Source organism: Ixodes scapularis, unplaced genomic scaffold (genome assembly GCF_016920785.2).
Source record: "Ixodes scapularis isolate PalLabHiFi unplaced genomic scaffold, ASM1692078v2 PGA_scaffold6__148_contigs__length_123643588, whole genome shotgun sequence".
Taxonomy (NCBI): Eukaryota; Metazoa; Arthropoda; class Arachnida; order Ixodida; family Ixodidae; genus Ixodes; species Ixodes scapularis.
In genome coordinates, this window is record NW_024609881.1 from 63,755,939 (window position 1) to 63,774,768 (window position 18,830).

The 18,830-nt window shown below is 47.4% G+C and overlaps 1 pseudogene; it reads left to right on the forward strand.

Annotated features, from left to right (window-relative positions):
* The first annotated feature begins 6,954 nt into the window (after positions 1-6,954).
* Positions 6,955-12,848, forward strand: LOC115310622 (annotated as a pseudogene).
* Positions 12,849-18,830: the final 5,982 nt, after the last annotated feature.

The window sequence follows — 18,830 nt, forward strand, 5'->3', positions numbered from 1 at the left end:
GAGGGAAGCCGTAATTGGAGTAGAGTAGAAATTACGTATTTGTATAGTAATTGAGTAAACTACAAACTACTGTAAAAAGTAGCGAGTTACTTTGAAGTTACTTTCGAAGTTACTTTTTTATATTTTTGTGGTAGCAAAATGAACAGCAGTTTTGATCCATGAAAAACCCTGCGAGCCTAAAATAAATGCAGTCATTTTATGGCTTGCGTGTTCACCAAAATAGTTTATTCGCTCGCAGAAGCAATTGACTCTCAAAGTTCTTGATAGGAGACTTTTCCCCTTTTCCTCCTAAAGACGTCCCAAGCCAAGCTAAAAAGACGTTCCACCGACGCGCTGGATGGAACGGCAGCGTTGAATTTCAGAAACAGTCTGTGCAAGGTCGAATAAGCGAGTGTCAGCATCTAAGGTGTTCATGACGAAACATGTGTGGTTTGCTTCGGCCTAGACGGTCGTTTATAACAAACTCTCCTCTTTTTTTTTCTGTTTTCTTCGGCAAGTTGAGATTGTTATGACTGGCCCCTCTTTATTCCCGCGACGTTGGGAGAGTACACTGAGTGAGTGCACCGGACACTGAAAGTCAAGGGTTCAAGTCTCAGCCACGACGATGAGATCATCCGGACGACTGCGTGTCACGTTGCAGTGCTAGTGCTACGCTACTGAAAAGAAAAATATATATATATATATATTGGCTTAATGGAAGATGAAACGAAGTATAATTCGCCGCTGACGTCCTGTCCAACAAAAGGATCTACCAAGGGTGACTCGCAATCCTCGCCGGCGCCTGACACGCCTGACAAGCAAATCGTTTTCAACAAACAGGAGGTCTCCGTGGCGTGGAAGGTCAGAAGGACGCGACAGGTTACGTGAACAAGTATCTTCGCTCGTACAATTGCAGCTGGAAGCGGATTATCCGCGCCTGGGCTTGTGCCCGGGGTAGTCCGGCTTTGCAAAGGCTATGCGCTGACGACGAGGCGACAATGGGAACAGGCGCCCAGCTACGAGGTCATTCCGGTAGAGCTTCTTGTGGAACAATCAGCTATCTTGAGGCAGAACTCACTAAAGGCAGACAACATGAAAACAACAACCCTTGGAGTGTCTCCGTCTTTCACGGTTGCACCTGGAGGCGCGGCGCCCGCGTGCATTACCGGATTAGGTCAATACCCGACCAAGCCTGCTTTCGTGCGCGGTGGTGTTATGTTCTGGCTGTTTGTCGCCAACTTGGCCCAAGGACGCCCCTGATGCAGTTTCTACGGCTACCGAGTATAAGCGCGTGGGAACGGAATGTGAGGGGGCCCCTTGTTCGAGAATGCCACTTGATCTGCCGGCGTCTTATTTATTTCTGCGCTCAAACTTTCGTGATAAGCAAAATTAGCACTAGATTTCGAAAGTAGTTAGTAATTTTAGTAGAAGTTACCTGAAAAAACGTAGTTAAATTAAACTGCTAATTACCCAAATAAAGTTGTAATTGAAAGTTACCAAGTTACTCGGAAAAGTAGTTAAACTACAGTAGTTTGAGTAAAGTAGTTAAACTACGTCCAACCAACACCTCTCCTCATCTAGCCTGGAGGGACAGCTCAGCCGCCTCACAAACGCCGGATACCCGCGCGACCTGCTGGCCTCCACGCTCAGAAAACTAATAATTGAAAAAGCCGCCGCACGGAAGCCTGCCCGGCAAAGGTTCACTGTCATCCCCTATTTCCACAACACCGCCCACCGACTAAAAACAGTGGCTAGGCGCTTTGACCTGGACGTTGCGTTTTCGTGCCCCTTCAAGTTGGGCGCAATGTGCCGCCTGGTGAACTCTCCCCTTCCTCCCAAGATAGACTGCGCCAAGAGGCACGCGGCACCCTTTGTTTCCTGCGCAGTCGGACGGGTGTATTCCGTGCCCTTCTCGTGCGGTGCAGAGTACATCGGGCATACGGGCCGCTGCCTCAACGACCGCCTGCGCGAGCATGAAAGAGAAATAGAAACGCCGAGGACTCCCAACAGCCCATGGTCCATCACCTCAAGGTTTGCGCTCAATGTGCCCCTCAGTTCCCGTCCGCGCGTGTTCTGGGGGCCAACAAAAACCGCTACGGGCGCGAGATCGTGGAGGCGTACGCCATAAAAGAGGCACCGAAGAACATTTCGTCGGCCTCGTTGTCGCTGTCGGAGAGAGAGGTGACATTCCTGAGACCGGAGTTGACGACCTTGGCGGGCCGGGCGAGTGGTCCTTGCTCCTGAGAGGGAAATCGGGACGCCTCCTCCCTTCCTCTCCTTCCCGCTGTCTCTGCGGTTTCCTTTCCCCCAGTTTTTCCCCCGGGGCCTTGTCTTGCCCCCCCCCCCCCCTTCCCCTTCTCCCTCCTTTTAAATTTCCCTCTCCTATAGTGGAGTTCCGAAGGCGAAGCGTCCGGCAATAAATCCTTTGTTTGTTGAAAGTTGACAGATGTGTTGCCCCGTCACCCGTCTTAGTAGCAAGCTCCACAGAACATCGGTGCTTCTTCGTCTATGAAAACGCATCGGTAGATCGTGCCCTGTGACTAAACGGGAAACGGACTGCCAATCATAACGTGTTGCTCTTTACCGTGCATCAAATGCGCACTTGTCCTCTGCGATCACAATTCGCAATGCAAGTGAATCACGCGTTCAACGAACAACGAACGCATTTCGCAACGGACGCGCGCTCTTAGCGGCAGACGCCGATGCCTTCCAAATACAAGCGCTACCTCGAAGAAGATGTGCCGCTACCACCGAGAACGGCCAGAAGGAGAAGATCTGAAGCTTCTCGCGCAAGAAATAACCACCCCAACTGCGCTGCTCAGGCAATTACAAATTCACAACTCTCCTATAAAAAAAAAAAAATATATATATATATATATTATATATATATATATATATATATATATATATATATATATATATATATATATATATATATATATTGTATTTTTTTAAATATTAATATTATTAGACGCGGCGCCGCCAACGAGCCTGATGGGCGCCGCAGCTTTTATGATACAACTAGAGCACTATATAGCTCCTACGGAGCAGAGTAGCGCAACCCTCTGATCCGCGTGTTTCGCCGACAACATGGCCGACAGAGCAGCGCGGCGCGAGTCACGTGGTACTCAGGGATCCAAGAGGCGCCCGCCCTATGGGAGAATACATGGAGATCGACTCAACACGGCTGATTAAAAAATAAACGCCGAGTTCACACTTTTCAAAACCAGTCTGTCGTGATATTGGTAAAACAATAAACACTTTATTAAAAGTTTTAATAATATTGGATGCGTGTAAAAATTTTGCGAAGACCAATTTCAAAGCAATGGCGTGTGAAGCAGACGATTGTTTTACGCAGCGGAGATGGACTTTATGGATTGGCCGGAGCGGGTCACGTGAATGGTGGGACGTCGCCGCGTCGTCTGCTGCATAATGCTGCTCAGGCAATTAAAAAAAAAAAAAAAAGTTAATTCGTGGCGCACAACTTAGCTCAAATTATTGTAAAATATTCCCTTATTATTTCAAAAACTATTGTCGTTCCATAGATCGCCAAAATAATCAGGAAGCAGCGATTTACTCCCGTTCCCCATGCATTTGTGGCCAGAGTTGGAACCCCCGGGCGTTCGCCGCTAGTCGCCGAGAGACGGCGTTCTATATTGCGGTACTCTAGAGTTCCTGTATATGCTACCTACTCCCGTAGGGAGCCTATACAGGAACTCTACGGTACTCCAGAGCTCTGCGGTAGTCTGCTACAGTGTAGTGTAACTCTGCTCCGTCTGCTCCGAAGGAGCTATAAAGTGCTCTAGATACAACGTCCCTGGATATTTTTTTTTCGTTCGAGGGACTTTATTATCATAGAGTTATTACAATAAACGCTAGAGGCTCAGGTGGCGCTAGTGTGCTGTTGCATTTTGAAGCAGACAGCAAGCAGCCAGAACTTGACTTCTGTAATGCGTTTTTATGGAAAAAAGCGAGTACTTTTTCTCTCTGCGCTCGAATATAAGAGCAAATATCACGAACAATTTCTACGTACTAGACTCATTGGAACATTTCTCAGTCACGCAGATCAAATAATTGGTCAGTTACAGCATTTTTATTTGAAATTCGTGGCGCGAAAAACGGTGTTAAAAACAGCTTCGTACATGTATTTATGTGCACTGTCGGAGACTGTTAAAGCAAATAACGCAAAATGCAATAAATAAGTGCTGCTTTGTTCTTTCTGCTCGTGAATATGTGCGAAGATGCTCGTTCTGGGTTCAAATATCATCACCCGCCTGCTCCAATTCTTTGCAAATAGGGGGAGCCAGAGAGCAAGTGCCCGATAAAAACTGCCCGACCTAGGAAATAATAAAGACACACCTTTTGTAGCTCACATGCTTTTTTTTTTTTACGTTCGAATGTTTTTTTAAACGATCGTAAAGATGCACGAAGGAGTCATTTTCATCCAATGACAGGACGGGCATATTAGCAATATATAAGTACCACCGAAATGCTAGCAAACCTTGAACACTCTACATTCCTTTCGACCATTAGTTTGCTTAGAATCGTCCCTCGTTTTCACATACCTTCCTTGAAACAGAGGTTTGGGCCTGAAATAGAGCAAAGTTTAACATCGTTCAGTAGTAAAGAAAAATGCTGTAGCAGTTACAATTTCAGAATGCCAATAAAGGTACATACTAGTGAACCAAAGATAAGGGCGCAAACGAGCTGGTGGTGGTTAAACATTTCGACAAAAACCCCGAGACTGGGACAAAAAGGGACGGACAAACACAAAGTCTCAAATTGAGACTTTGTGTGTGTCCCTCCCTTTTTGTCCCAGTCTCGGGGTTTTTGTCGAAATGTACATACTATCCGGCAGGCACGTAGCCAGGATGTTGTTTCGGAGGGGGGGGGGGGGGCCGCTCCCCCCTCCTTGGGGCCTGCCTATGACAAAATCAAATACTACAAAATGCTGTATGAGGGGGAGGGGGGAGACGAGGAGGTCCCAGCAAAATGGACAATATTGGGGGGGGGGGGAGCCGGGCCCCATGCCTCCCCCCCCCCCCCCCCCGGCTACGTGCCTGCTATCCGGTACAACCGAAAGGACAAAAGTTATTCATGTTATTTTCCGGCGAAGAGACAATATTAACGTGCGTTTTTCCATAGGAATACACAGGGAGGCTGTAAATTTAGACTGCATACTGTCTCCTTCAATTTGCAACCAGAAGTCCCGTAGACACTAGCGCCAGCTGAGCCTTTAGCGTTTATTGTAATAACTCGATGTTTATTATGATATGGGCCACCTGCCTTTCTGCGGCACCTCGGCTCTCCTGAGCCAAAATAAATTATATATTATGTATTCTGTAATCGTGCAACAAACTTCGAAAACATGTATGCGGGTGTGCGTGCATTAAGAATAAAAATATAGTATAATTTTCTTTCATATCACATATAACGGCGAATGTGCTGTTTGCTTTCTGGCATGTATAGGAATTGATTTAGTTGTGTATTGGTCAGAATAACTGGTGTGCATGCAAATATTGTCAATATGGCATAATCAGCTTGTGTAAACCAGTAATGCATCAGCAGATGACTAACCTGTTGCCGAATGTCTGCAAAAAGCCAAGTGCAATACCTGCGTCCGACGGCAATGAAGGAATGTCCATTGGACACACTCCAGATTCACAAGGGAGCCTCGCATCCATTACCAAACTGCAGGTTGACTGATTGTCAAGTCAGCATGACTATGGCCGGACTTAATGTGCGCTCTCTCTCTCTCTTACGGCCTCTCCAGTGAGGCGTGAAAACACCTATGAGGCTAGCTGGAAGTGCCACAGTGCGCCCGGTAGCCTCGGCCATAGGCGGTGTCACAAATCAACCTACTGTCAACATTACTTGATCAACTTCGTTGCAGAACTCCTGCGGAGAGGGTCATCCCCCACACCCTGTTTGGCTAGACTTGCTGTTCGAAGCACAAACCTTTTTCCGTGGTGCGAAAGCGTCTCGCGATAGCAGTTCAGAATGCTGCCGCAGCGTCCACAAATAGTGGTGCTTCAAAGAACATGTCTGATGTAAGGAGTGAGGGGGGCGCATGCATTACCCCAAACTGCATGTTGACACATTGCTGAATGACCACGACAGACAACGTGAGAAATTGCACTGTGTCTGCGCATGTGTTCATATGAATAAGTATTCTCTAAGGAACCGCAAACATTAACAGGGGTGGTTTTACAGTTTCGTCGCTCTTGTATGCGAAGGGCAAGTTCGTCTGCTTCTTGCGCAGGGGTAGCGGTGACGTCAGAACGCCGGGCCCTGACTGGCTGATCGTGACCCCTTATCTGAGCATTGTCTGCTCCTTTGCAACGTCGTCTGCTCGCAACGTCGTCTGAGCCAGTCTCACCTTTCCTGCGACTTTCGGAAGTGCAGAGGCCAGGTTCACGAAACAATCTTACGCCAAAAATGTGCGTACGACAAAACTTAAGAACAAATTCGTATTTACGAAACAAAATTTTCGTAAGTTTTGCGCAGGTTACGACGAAATCCTACGACAGCTCCGAAGCTGTCTTAAGCGCTTCTTATGATCAAATTAGCATGGCCGACAGCACCGTGGTCGCGACGACCCACGGACGTTTATTTTTCTACGTGCGCTTCTCATGCGTCCCGACTTCAAGCAGCAAGAAAAAAAGTAAAAAGTGCTTCACACAGACAACGACGAACAAGAACGCTGGATCCACAAACACCCGGGAAAAGCTCCAACGGCCACGCTTCCACCGAACGCGACCAAGCGAGCAAGCGAGTCGCAGACGATGTTCAGAGCAGACGACACTGAGATAGGGGGTCGCGATCAGCCAATCAGGGCTCGGCGTTCTGACGTCACCGCTACTTGCTTTCTCATGCGCAGAAGACGAAAATGAGCCCACTTGCGAGGCGTATTGTTTAGGGATACTAACAAACTTCCCAATTCCTTGCTGGGCTTGCAGCAGCCAAGCACACTGCATGTGCCACCAAGCGACGGTGGCACCTCCAGCGGAGACGCACAGGTGAGCGTTACAACCATTTGGAAACCCAGTTGCGAGCGACCATAGCAGACAACGTGAAAAACTTCACTGTGTGTGAATGTGTTCAAACGAATGAACATGCTGTAAGGAGCCTCAAAGATTACCAGGGGTGGTTTCACAGTTTCGTCGATCTTGTTTTATTTGGGGATTCTAACAAACTTTCCAATTTCTTCCAGGACTTGCAGCAGCCAAGTGCACTGCGTGTGTCACCAAGCGACGGCGGCACCTCCAGCGGAGACGCACAGGTGAGCGTTACATCCATTTGGAAACCCAGTTGCAAGCGACCATAGCAGACAACGTGAGAAACTGCACTGTGTCTGCAAATGTTTTCATACGAATAAATATTCTCTAAAGAACCCCAAATATTATTAGGGGTGGTTTTACAGTCTTGTCACTCTTGTGTTGTTTGGTTATTCTACAAAACTTCCGAATTCCTTGCAGGGCTTGCAGCAGCCAAGCGCACTGCGCGTGTCACCGAGCGACGGCGGCACCTCCAGCGGAGACGCACAGGTGAGCCTTACATCCATTTGCAAACCCAGTTGCGAGTGACCGTAGCAGACAACGTGAGAAGTGTCTGTGAATGTGAATTCATACGAATAAATATTCTCTAAGGAACCCCAAACATTAATAGGGGTGGTATTACAGTCTTGTCACTCTTGTATTGTTTGGTTATTCTACAAAACTTCCGAATTCCTTGCAGGGCTTGCAGCAGCCAAGCGCACTCCGTGTGTCACCCAGCGACGGCGGCACCTCCTGTGGAGACGCACAGGTGAGCTTTACATCCATTTCCAAACCCAGTTGCGAGTGACCGTAGCAGACAACTTGAGAAGTGTCTGTGAATGTGAATTCATGCGAATAAATATTCTCTAAGGAACCCCAAACATTAATAGGGGTGGTTTTACAGTCTTGTCACTCTTGTATTGTTTGGTTACTGTACAAAACTTCCGAATTTCTTGCAGGGCTTGAAGCAGCCAAGCGCACTGCGTGTGTCACTGAGCGACGGCGGCACCTCCTGTGGAGACACACAGGTGAGCTTTACATCCATTTGCAAACCCAGTTGCGAGTGACCGTAGCAGACAACTTGAGAAGTGTCTGTGAATGTGAATTCATACGAATGAATATTCTCTAATTAACCCCAAACATTAATAGGGGTGGTTTTACAGTCTTGTCACTCTTGTATTGTTTGGTTATTCTACAAAACTTCCGAATTCCTTGCAGGGCTTGCAGCAGCCAAGCGCACTGCGTGTGTCACTGAGCGACGGCGGCACCTCCTGTGGAGACGCACAGGTGAGCTTTACATACATTTGCAAACCCAGTTGCGAGTGACCGTAGCAGACAACGTGAGAAGTGTCTGTGAATGTGAATTCATACGAATAAATATTCTCTAAGGAACCCCAAACATTAATAGGGGTGGTATTACAGTCTTGTCACTCTTGTATTGTTTGGTTATTCTACAAAACTTCCGAATTCCTTGCAGGGCTTGCAGCAGCCAAGCGCTCTGCGTGTGTCACCCAGCGACGGCGGCACCTCCAGCGGAGACGCACAGGTGAGCCTTACATCCATTTGCAAACCCAGTTGCAAGTGACCGTAGCAGACAACGTAAGAAGTGTCTGTGAATGTGAATTCATACGAATAAATATTCTCTAAGAAACCCCAAACATTAATAGGGGTGGTTTTACAGTCTTGTCACTCTTGTATTGTTTGGTTATTCTACAAAACTTCCGAATTCCTTGCAGGGCTTGCAGCAGCCAAGCGCACTGCGCGTGTCACTGAGCGACGGCGGCACCTCCTGTGGAGACTCACAGGTGAGCTTTACATCCATTTGCAAACCCAGTTGCGAGTGACCGTAGCAGACAACGTGAGAAGTGTGTGTGAATGTGAATTCATACGAATAAATATTCTCTAAGGAACCCCAAACATTAATAGGGGTGGTTTTACAGTCTTGTCACTCTTGTATTGTTTGGTTATTCTACAAAACTTCCGAATCCCTTGCAGGGCTTGCAGCAGCCAAGCGCACTGGGCGTGTCACTGAGCGACGGCGGCACCTCCTGTGGAGACTCACAGGTGAGCTTTACATCCATTTGCAAACCCAGTTGCGAGTTACCGTAGCAGACAACGTGAGAAGTGTCTGTGAATGTGAATTCATACGAATAAATATTCTCTAAGGAACCCCAAACATTAATAGGGGTGGTTTTACAGTCTTGTCACTCTTGTATTGTTTGGTTATTCTACAAAACTTCCGAATTCCTTGCAGGGCTTGCAGCAGCCAAGCCCACTGCGTGTGTCACCCAGCGACGGCGGCACCTCCTGTGGAGACGCACAGGTGAGCTTTACATCCATTTGCAAACCCAGTTGCGAGCAACCGTAGCAGACAATGTGAGAAACTGCACTGTGTCTGCGAATGTGTTCATACGAATCAATATTCTCTAAAGAACCCCAAATATTATTAGGGGTGGTTTTACAGTCTTGTCACTCTTGTATTGTTTGGTTATTCTACAAAACTTCCGAATTCCTTGCAGGGCTTGCAGCAGCCAAGCGCACTGCGCGTGTCACCCAGCGACGGCGGCACCTCCAGCGGGGACGCACAGGTGAGCCTTACATCCATTTGCAAACCCAGTTGCGAGCGACCGTAGCAGACAATGCGAGAAACTGCACTGTGTCTGCGAATGTGTTCATATGAATAAGTATATTCTAAGGAACCCCAAACATTAATAGGGGTGGTATTACAGTCTTGTCACTCTTGTATTGTTTGGTTATTCTACAAAACTTCTGAATTCCTTGCAGGGCTTGCAGCAGCCAAGCGCACTGCGCGTGTCACCGAGCGACGGCGGCACCTCCAGCGGGGACGCACAGGTGAGCCTTACATCCATTTGCAAACCCAGTTGCGAGCGACCATAGCAGACGTGAAAAAGTGCACTGTGTCTGCGAATGTGTTCATATGAATCAATACTCTCTAAGGAACCCCAAACATTAATAGGGTTGGTTTTAGTCTTGTCACTCTTGTATTGTTTGGTTATTCTACAAAACTTCTGAATTCCTTGCAGGGCTTGCAGCAGCCAAGCGCACTGCGCGTGTCACCGAGCGACGGCGGCACCTCCAGCGGAGACGCACAGGTGAGCCTTACATCCATTTGCAAACCCAGTTGCGAGCGTCCACAGCAGACGTGATAAACTGCACTGTGTCTGCAATTGTGTCCATGCAAATAAACATGCTTTAAGGAACCGCATTATTGGTGAAGGTCGCACACTTCAGTTGCTCCTGGTGGTTCTAGCAATAAAGAATATCATTATCATATTTACTTGAGTAAAATAAACACTGCTTATGAAAGAAGCTCGTGCATCTTTCTTGCAGGGCCCAATTCAGCCAATCATCACGCTTTGCAGAACAAACAGCGAATAACAAAGTCGAGAAAGCAATGTTTCGCAAAAATGTGATTTGCATCTGAATGCTGGATTTGTGAAAAATCATGCATGCTGTCTCAGCGCAGATATCATCAGATGGAGACAATCTCTCCCGTGACATTCGCTAGGCTCCTTCTGTTTATCACAGTGATTGGTTATCCTAGCTTGTCTCTAGGGGAAAAATGTGAAAGCTTTGTTTGTAAAGAGTGTGGCTATTACTCAAGTAAATACGCTCAGTGCACTGTGATGACAATGCTGTGCTGCGCGATTAAAGGATTTGTTTTCTTGTTTACAGGGATCTGCAGCTAGCCAAGACGAGTCTGATGACACATCTGAATTAGCTGCCCTTGTGATGTCATATACTCTACGTCACAAAGATGGCGATAAATCAACAGCGGACCTTTTGAGGATGTTGAACATCATTGCGCCTGGAAGGGTACCACAATCAAAGTACCTCTTGATGAAGGCTTTGGGTGCCCATACAGCTGAAGCGGACAAACACTATTACTGTTTAGTCTGTAAAGATTATTTAGGAGCTTCACTTGATATCTCCCACTGTGAGAATTGTGGGGCAGAAATTGATGTAGATTCTTGTCCGTTCTTTTTGGTAATACCACTGAAAGAACAGCTCCAGCGAATTCTCGGTCAGCCAAATCTCAAGTGGGTCCCATAAACAAGAGTTGGGCCTTTGCTGTCAGACATAGCTCATGGTCTAGAGCATGTGAGGCTGTGTGAGGACTTCTCAGAGAATGACTTATCGCTTCTCTGGAACACAGACGGCATAAGGGTGTTCGAGAAGTCCACATATGACATCTGGCCAATACAATGCCAAATTATCGAACTTGATCCAAGCATACGGAAAGCGAACATGCTGATGCCAGCCATTTGGTTTGGACACACCAAACCAAATATGAGTGCTCTGCTAGAGCCATTTACAAGAGAGCTTCAGGAGCTAGCATTAGGGTTTCCCTGCATTAGAGACGGAAAAACAGTGAACACACGTGTATTCGCTGTCGTCTGCTCTGTAGACGCCGTTGCAAGATCGGCAGTGAAGAACTGCAAGCAGTTCAATGGGTACTTCGGATGTGGGTGGTGCTACCACCCAGGAGGCTCTCATTACCCGTACCTGGACCCTGCACCTGAGCAGCTTTCGGAAGAAGCCCACACACTTGAGGCAGAGGAGGGAACTCCTGGAGCACCAGTCAACGGTGTCAAGGGTCCCTCACTAATCATGAAACTTCCTCGGTTCAACCCTATTGATGGGTTCATCCCTGACTATCAGCATTGTGTTTGTCTGGGTGTGATGCGGCAGCTCCTGAAGCTGTGGCTGGACACAGAGAATCACGACCAGCCTTGGTATGTAGGGACCAAGCTAGGAGTCAGGAACGGTATTCTCCTGGGCATCCTACCACCCACAGAAATCACGCGCACACCCAGGAGGTTTCAGGAACGTGCCTTCTGGAAGGCTTCAGAATTTAGGGCACTCCTTTTGTTTTATGGTTATGTGGTTCTGAAGCCGGTGCTGCCGCCGCAGTACTTCCAGCACTTCGCACTGTTGGCCTATGGCACATACTTGCTGCTAAAACAGCAAGTATCATTCACGGACATCTGTGAAGCTCGAGCACTGCTTTCAAAGTTTGTGCTGCAGATGGAGAGATTGTACGGCATTCAGCATATGTCGTACAATGTGCACCAACTTCTCCATCTGTCAGATGCCGTGACAGCTTGGGGACCCCTGTGGGGTACTTCTTGCTTTCCGTTTGAAGGAAGGAATGCAGTGCTTTCGAGCTACTTTGCAGGCACACAGTGCGTGGGCCAGCAAATCGCAAGGACGTTCATCCGATGACAGGAGCTGGCCTCATGGATAAGCAGCATGAACCTCCCGCAGGCAGCGGAGTTTTTTGAGGAAATGATGGGACGGAAGACCATCGGGCGCACAGGCACCCAGATTCCGGGCGATGTAGTTGTTTACACTAGGCAGAGCTCAGGTGCTCAAGACATCCGGTTCGAGGTGGCACTCGAGAGGGCCCTGAATGCGCTACCATTAAGCATTGTCTATTATCACAGGTTTCAGTGCAATGGCATCCTGTGGCACTCCTAGACCTACCCAATGCCAAAAAGAGCCAACTGCGTTGCTCAACTGAGTGATGGTTCATTTGGCATTGTACAGGCACTCGCTGTATTTAAGCCATCAAGCACTAGGTCTCATGTTGAACACCTTGTTCTCATGGAGAAGATGAAACTGACTCCAGTAGTTGGTTTCAAGGACGGACAGCTGGGGGTACAGTTTCTGTCTGTACGAGAAGGCATGCGATCGGGCGCCCTAATTGCTTGCAGCTCGAGGCAGCTCGCTGCTAAATGCGTAATTACGGAACGTACCGAGAACACGTTCCTTGTTATACCACTTCCAAACAAGGTTGAACGTGATTAAGCCCAGGCTTAACATGCATGGGAAGTGTTGCTCTAACTCACATGCTAGAGCTGCTGGCCAGTTTATCTTCTTGACCAGACCCAGCTGTATTGGCAACTCCAGCGAAATCGACGCCGCGTAGCGGCAACGCCGAGAAGCTCAATGCCGTATTGTAGAGAAAACAGACAGGCATGTACTGTAGTTAGTCACTGTGCGTGACGCCCATCTTTATTCTATTCTCTTCTTCCTTTTTCTTTCCCCGTCAGCTCCCGTTCCCACTTCTTCGGCCAACATGACATACTCCCCCACTAGTAAAAAGACTGCTATGGAGAGTAACAATCAGGAGGCCATGTATTCCTCTTGGGTCTGGACCTGACGAAGGATTCGGTAGTTGGCACCTCTACTGCTGTGCCGAGATCTGTTGGAGCAACCGTTCTAGTTAACTTTGAGGAGTTCCAACAGTGTCCGTCTTCTATTAGAAACGTTCCAGGTCCAAGTGCTTTTTCTATTCTGTCTGGGGCACTAAACGATGGAGTGCCCTTTGTTGTATGTCCTGGCAGTCGGACGCGCATGCAATCTCCTCCCCTGAAATTCAGTCTTGACCGCCCTGTGCTTGTCAGCATATTTTTTTAAGTTACTTTGGTATCTTTCCACCCTGCAACGAAGGTCCTTTATCGCCTCCCTAGCATTTTGTGTAATGCCTGGATGGGGTAGTCCCATGATGTCGAGTCTCGTGCGCATTGGTCGTCCGTGTAACAGCACTGACGGGGACAGATTAGTTGTTGCTTGAGGTGTGGAGTGGTAGATCCCCAGGAAGTGCACCAGGTCAACTTATATGTCGCCCTTCTCCAACAAAATGCTTTGGATGTAATCCTTGAGCACTCTGTTAAAACGCTCCACCTGTCCATTTGCCTGTGGATAGATGGACGATGTTGCGTGAGTGATGCCTCTGTCTGGAAGGAATGTCTTAAATTCTAAAGACATGAATTGTAAACCCTGGTCCAATACCAGAACTTCTGGGTAACCTTCCCTGCTAAAGATTCCTTACAGGAAGCTTATTACTGCATCAGTTTTTGGGTGTGAGCAGAACCCAACCTCTGGCCACTTGCTGTAGTAAGCTATGGCGGTGATGGCGTATCTGCAGTTTCCAGAAAAACTCGTGAACGGTTTGACGAAATCGATTCCGATCTGCTTCCACGCGCCCTCGGGGTAGTGAACTGGTTGCATGGGAACCGGTGCTGTTTTTGCTGTTTTGTCATGTTGCTGTCAGACACTGCAGCCGGTGATGTATTCATTGACCTCTACATCCATTTGAGGCCACCAGTAGTGCTCTTGCAGACTATGTTTTGTTCTGACAATCCCAGGATGGGATTCATGTGCTATGTCCATGATCCAAGGTCGCAGTGTTGTCTGTGGTACAATCTTCTGGTTACGAAGAAGTACCCATGTATGACACAAAGTTCTTCTTGAATCTTGTGGTAAGGGATCAACGTAGCTTCCGCGTGCAAAACGTGGGTCTTTGCTGAATTTATGCTCTCTACTATCTTGGTCAGTGTTGGATCTTCCCTAGTCTCTCTCTGGAGCTCATCCAGGGAAATGCTTCTGAGGTGTGCTCGAACTGCACAAATAATTTCAGCGTCTTCGTGATCACTTGACTCCTCATGATGGTTGTGACTGGAAGCCTTGAACAAGCGTCTGCAACCCCATTCTGGTCGCCTTGATGTTCATTAGCCCTATGGCCTATGGAATTAAGACGCGGTCTTCGCTGTAGTTGATTTCCTGCATACTGATGCAAAATGACTGCGTGTACCACATTTCTTGCATATCTTAGTTCTCGCTGGACATGAAGTATTGTCAGCTAGGTGAGCCGAAGATCTGCATCTGTAGCACTTCTGACCTTGTTTTGGACAATTTGCAGTAGTTCTTGTAAGAGCTGCAACCTCAGAAGTGCTTGCGACTTTCTTGTCTTCGTTGAGTAGCTTAGACTCGCGCAGAGCTTCTTCCACTTGTCTAGCAATGACGAGTGCTGTATCCAGAGTTAATTCTGGCTCGAGCAAAAGCCTCTCTCGAACTTCCTTGCTGCTGCTTTTCTTTACTAGCTGGTCACATATTAAATCTTCCGCAAGCCCTCCAAACTTGCATGTCTTGGCCAGGCTCCGTAATGTCGCGACATACTCTTCGACCGTTTCTCCCGGTACTTGTGCCCTTTGACGGTAACGATAGCGTTCGACGGTCTTGTTGACGGCTGGCGTGAAGAATTTGCTCAGCGCACATACTGTGTCGTCGAATACCTGAGTACTGGAAGCACTGTCCGCAGAAGTCGATGGTTGAGGGTCTTGTGTGGTAGCAGGTAGAGAACGGTATACTCGCTGACCCTCCACTCCAAGGCAGTTGAGTAATATTGCCTTTTTCCTGTCGTCTGGATAAGTAGTCGCTCTGCTTGCCACCATGAAGGTCTCGAAGAGTGGGTACCATTCCACCCATGGAATTGTCGGTTTACCTGGAGCTGGTAGAAAAGGTGGTGGCGTTTCCAGCTCCATTGTCGACTGCGCCAATTTGTCGTATTGTAGAGAAAACAGACAGGCATGTACTGTAGCTAGTCACTGTGCGTGACGTCCATCTTTATTTTATTCTCTTCTTCTTCCTCTTCTTTTCCCCGTCAGCTCTCATTCCCACTTCTTCGGCAAACATGACACTCAAGAGGTCGTTTCGACTCTGTCGCCTGCTATGGCTGCTTGGTTCTCGTAGGCAGCATACAAACAAAAATTGTTTCCAGTAATTATTTTTATGCTTCCGCCATGTCATTCCTACGCATTGACAAGAAGAAGGTTTCTACCGTCGGAAAATCGCTTTGCTTTCATATGTAACACCGATTTTACGCTGCAGTGTATGAAACTTATGGGGGTCAGCGAGCTGAACGACAAAAACAACCTCCTTTCGTCCGTCATTTGCCTGACCAGCGCGCCCCCTACAGTTCGCTGGAGTCGTGGATACACCTTTCCAAAGAACACTCGACCCCAGGGGCAACAAACTGTTTTTGAGTCGTCACTGGGTGTGAGGCTAGACACTCACCAGCGTCCCTGCTAACGATAACCGAATGGACTGTGATTTTGATTGGCGCAGCCTGCGTAGGTGCAGTTTCAAACACTGCTGGCCGCTAAATTCTTGTCTTTTCCCGCTGTACTTTGTTTCATGGTGTATGCATTTTCCCGAGGACATTGAGAAAGCATTGTACCACATTTGAAAAAACAAAAAAGCAAAAAAAACTGTAAACTATTTTTGTTCGGCATGTGCGTGACAGAACGAATGCGATTGGAATGTTAGTCGTTGTCTTTTTTTTACAAGTTTACGGCACTGCCCGGTTAGCTGCATGTCAAACGACAAAGTGCTTAGGTTCCAAAAATAATTTACAACAGAAGATAGCCAAAGGCATGCATTTTTCACGCTCAGAAATGACGTTTACCAATGGACAGGACTCGGACATAAAATTTAGCAAGTGCTAACATTCAAACAATATATGGTACATACCACACAATGCGCAGTTATCTGCAAAGAATTTATTTGAGAAAGATCTCAAATAACAATCACAGTCGACGACAGTCGCATCTTAAACACCGGACGAAAACCAACGTGACTTCATTTTGGGGCACGTTTTGGAGAGAGCTTTCTTTTTTTTACACCAGCACCAAGGCAAAGGAATGCGTGCGACTGACTCTATCCCGAACAATTATTTTTGGCTATGACTACGAAGGACTCTACGGGGATTATGTTTGGGAGGGGGGAGAACAGTTGTTATCGTTCGCAAAATTGCGTCGAGGGCCGTTCAACATACCTCTCCTCCCTCGTTTCCCATAAATGTCGAGCATAAACGCTTGAATGGCAGGCACTTACCAGCCCTATTTTACACAGTGGAAGATAACACAGAAAGGGTATGCAGCATGCATCAGAAAAATTAAGTGGAAACTTTAAAGGAGGGCCAGAAAACGTTGAATGCAAAACCGCAAAACATAGGTAGAGATTCGTGCTGGGCGGGTTTTCACAGTACAAGAGAGTGGCAAAAGATTTCTAGCTGATAAGGGACACGAGTCGCACCAGCCGCATCAGCAACATGGCGGCGGACTAGGAGCGTTTCTTGGAAAGGTGTATAGGTGCTGGTTAAGCAGTGGAAAAGCGAAACTTATTGGTTGTGTGCTGACCTTGTCCGTTTTTTGTGTGACACATTTTCTGGTTAAATGCGCATTTATTGAGAGCGAAACTATGCAATCCGACACTGGACCCCTTCCGTGAGTTTCATGAGAGCTCTCTTAGTTTCACCCACCATTTGTTCTGCTTGCCTTTTAGTTGCTGGATGTCATGGTGTGTTGGATGCGGTTCTTTGTTACAAATTCATCCATTTCGCTTGAAACAAAGTTCGAAGTGTTGTCAGAGAATAGAACTTTCGGCAAGCGAATAGTTGTGAATACTGAGCGTAGCGCGTCGATTATATGTAGGCGCTGTGGAGTGTGTCGGTTTCAACTTCAGCCAGTGTACTCATCGACGACAATCAAGTATGATACTCCTTCGACTTCCAATATTGTTTGTTTTCATTGTCTGTAGATGGTGCAACATGTTGTGAGTGTTTTTTTGTCTTCCTCTATGTATTGTATATAAAACTATAACGTGTATTCTCGTAATCGGTTTACGAGGCGACGTCAGACTGACATCTCGTCACAATATGAATAAAATCTGCTGCTGCGTCGGCAGAGGTGGAGAACTGCTACCGACCGAGTTGAGCCTACGTGTTTTTCCTTAGGCAGGGAGCTCCTTTGGATTGGGGCCGTCCGAGTCCTGGTTCTATTTACTTGCAGGTGTCGGCCTTCCCGTTTACTGCCGCGGCACCCGTCTTTAGGTCCCTGGGTTGATTAGCTTCTGCCGGATATCCGAGTCCCCTGCCGGCAATGCCTTCATAACTGTGAAGCTCACCGGGAGCTCTGTCCTTCGAGCCAATGTCTGTCGGCTTTTACTTCTGGGACACCGTCACCTGGGTCAGCGTTTCAGATCATAACAATGCCTTCCTTTGTCCTTCATGGCTGAGCCATGGTTTCTCGCCGAGGGGAACAGTTCGGATGAACTAGTACCTTGATCATGTGAGTTGGTCCTGGTTGCTGTGTGGCTTCGTTGTGTTGGTAGTTATGCAATCGATTGTCATTGAATCGGTCATCATTTCATCAGTTGTCGTCGGGCTGGTGATCATAATGTTAACTGTCATGGTGCTGATTGTTGTAGTGTAAGTCATTGTAGATTCGATAGTCGACATCTGTCATCTTCATGTCATCAATTGTCATACTGGATAGCTAGGTTCGACATTGTACATGCACCTTTTTTTAGTACACGGAAGTGACGTCATCACGTCTGATTGGTTGGAAACAAAAGTGACGTAATTTCCCTACAAAAATGTGGGCGGAGTCGGCAAAACTGGGCGGAGTCTGCTACCGGACGTGACAACAAAATGACGTTTCGTTTTGTACCGAGTACGTTTCAAAAGGCCCTCAACGTGATGGTGGTAAGTACACTCATGTTACGTTGTCAAAACGCGCCCCAAATCTGTAGAAAAAAAAAACGCATTGCCGATACGGTTTAAGTATGCCGTTTTATGACTGCGGGCTGTGGGGTCTCGCGACTGCGCGAGCGTGTGCTCTACGTAGCATGTGAGCCGTGAGACTCTTCTCCCAAAAATAATACTTGTCTGTTAAAACGTGCAAGCTTCCGTAAAAAAAAAACACATTATTTTTGTTTCAAGGTAGTTAGTTGTACCTTGCATCCAGGAAGGTGTGTTGACATGCCTGTGTCAGACAAAATAACTTAAAAGGTTCTGAAATTGCGACTGCTTTGTGAACCATAAGTACAATCTACTACTTGTGGATTCAGGTAATTACATGTCAATATCTCTCTCACTTTCAGGTGTGTGACGCCGACTGCCGGATAATGTGCATCGACCCACGGTATCCCGGGTCGGTGCACAAC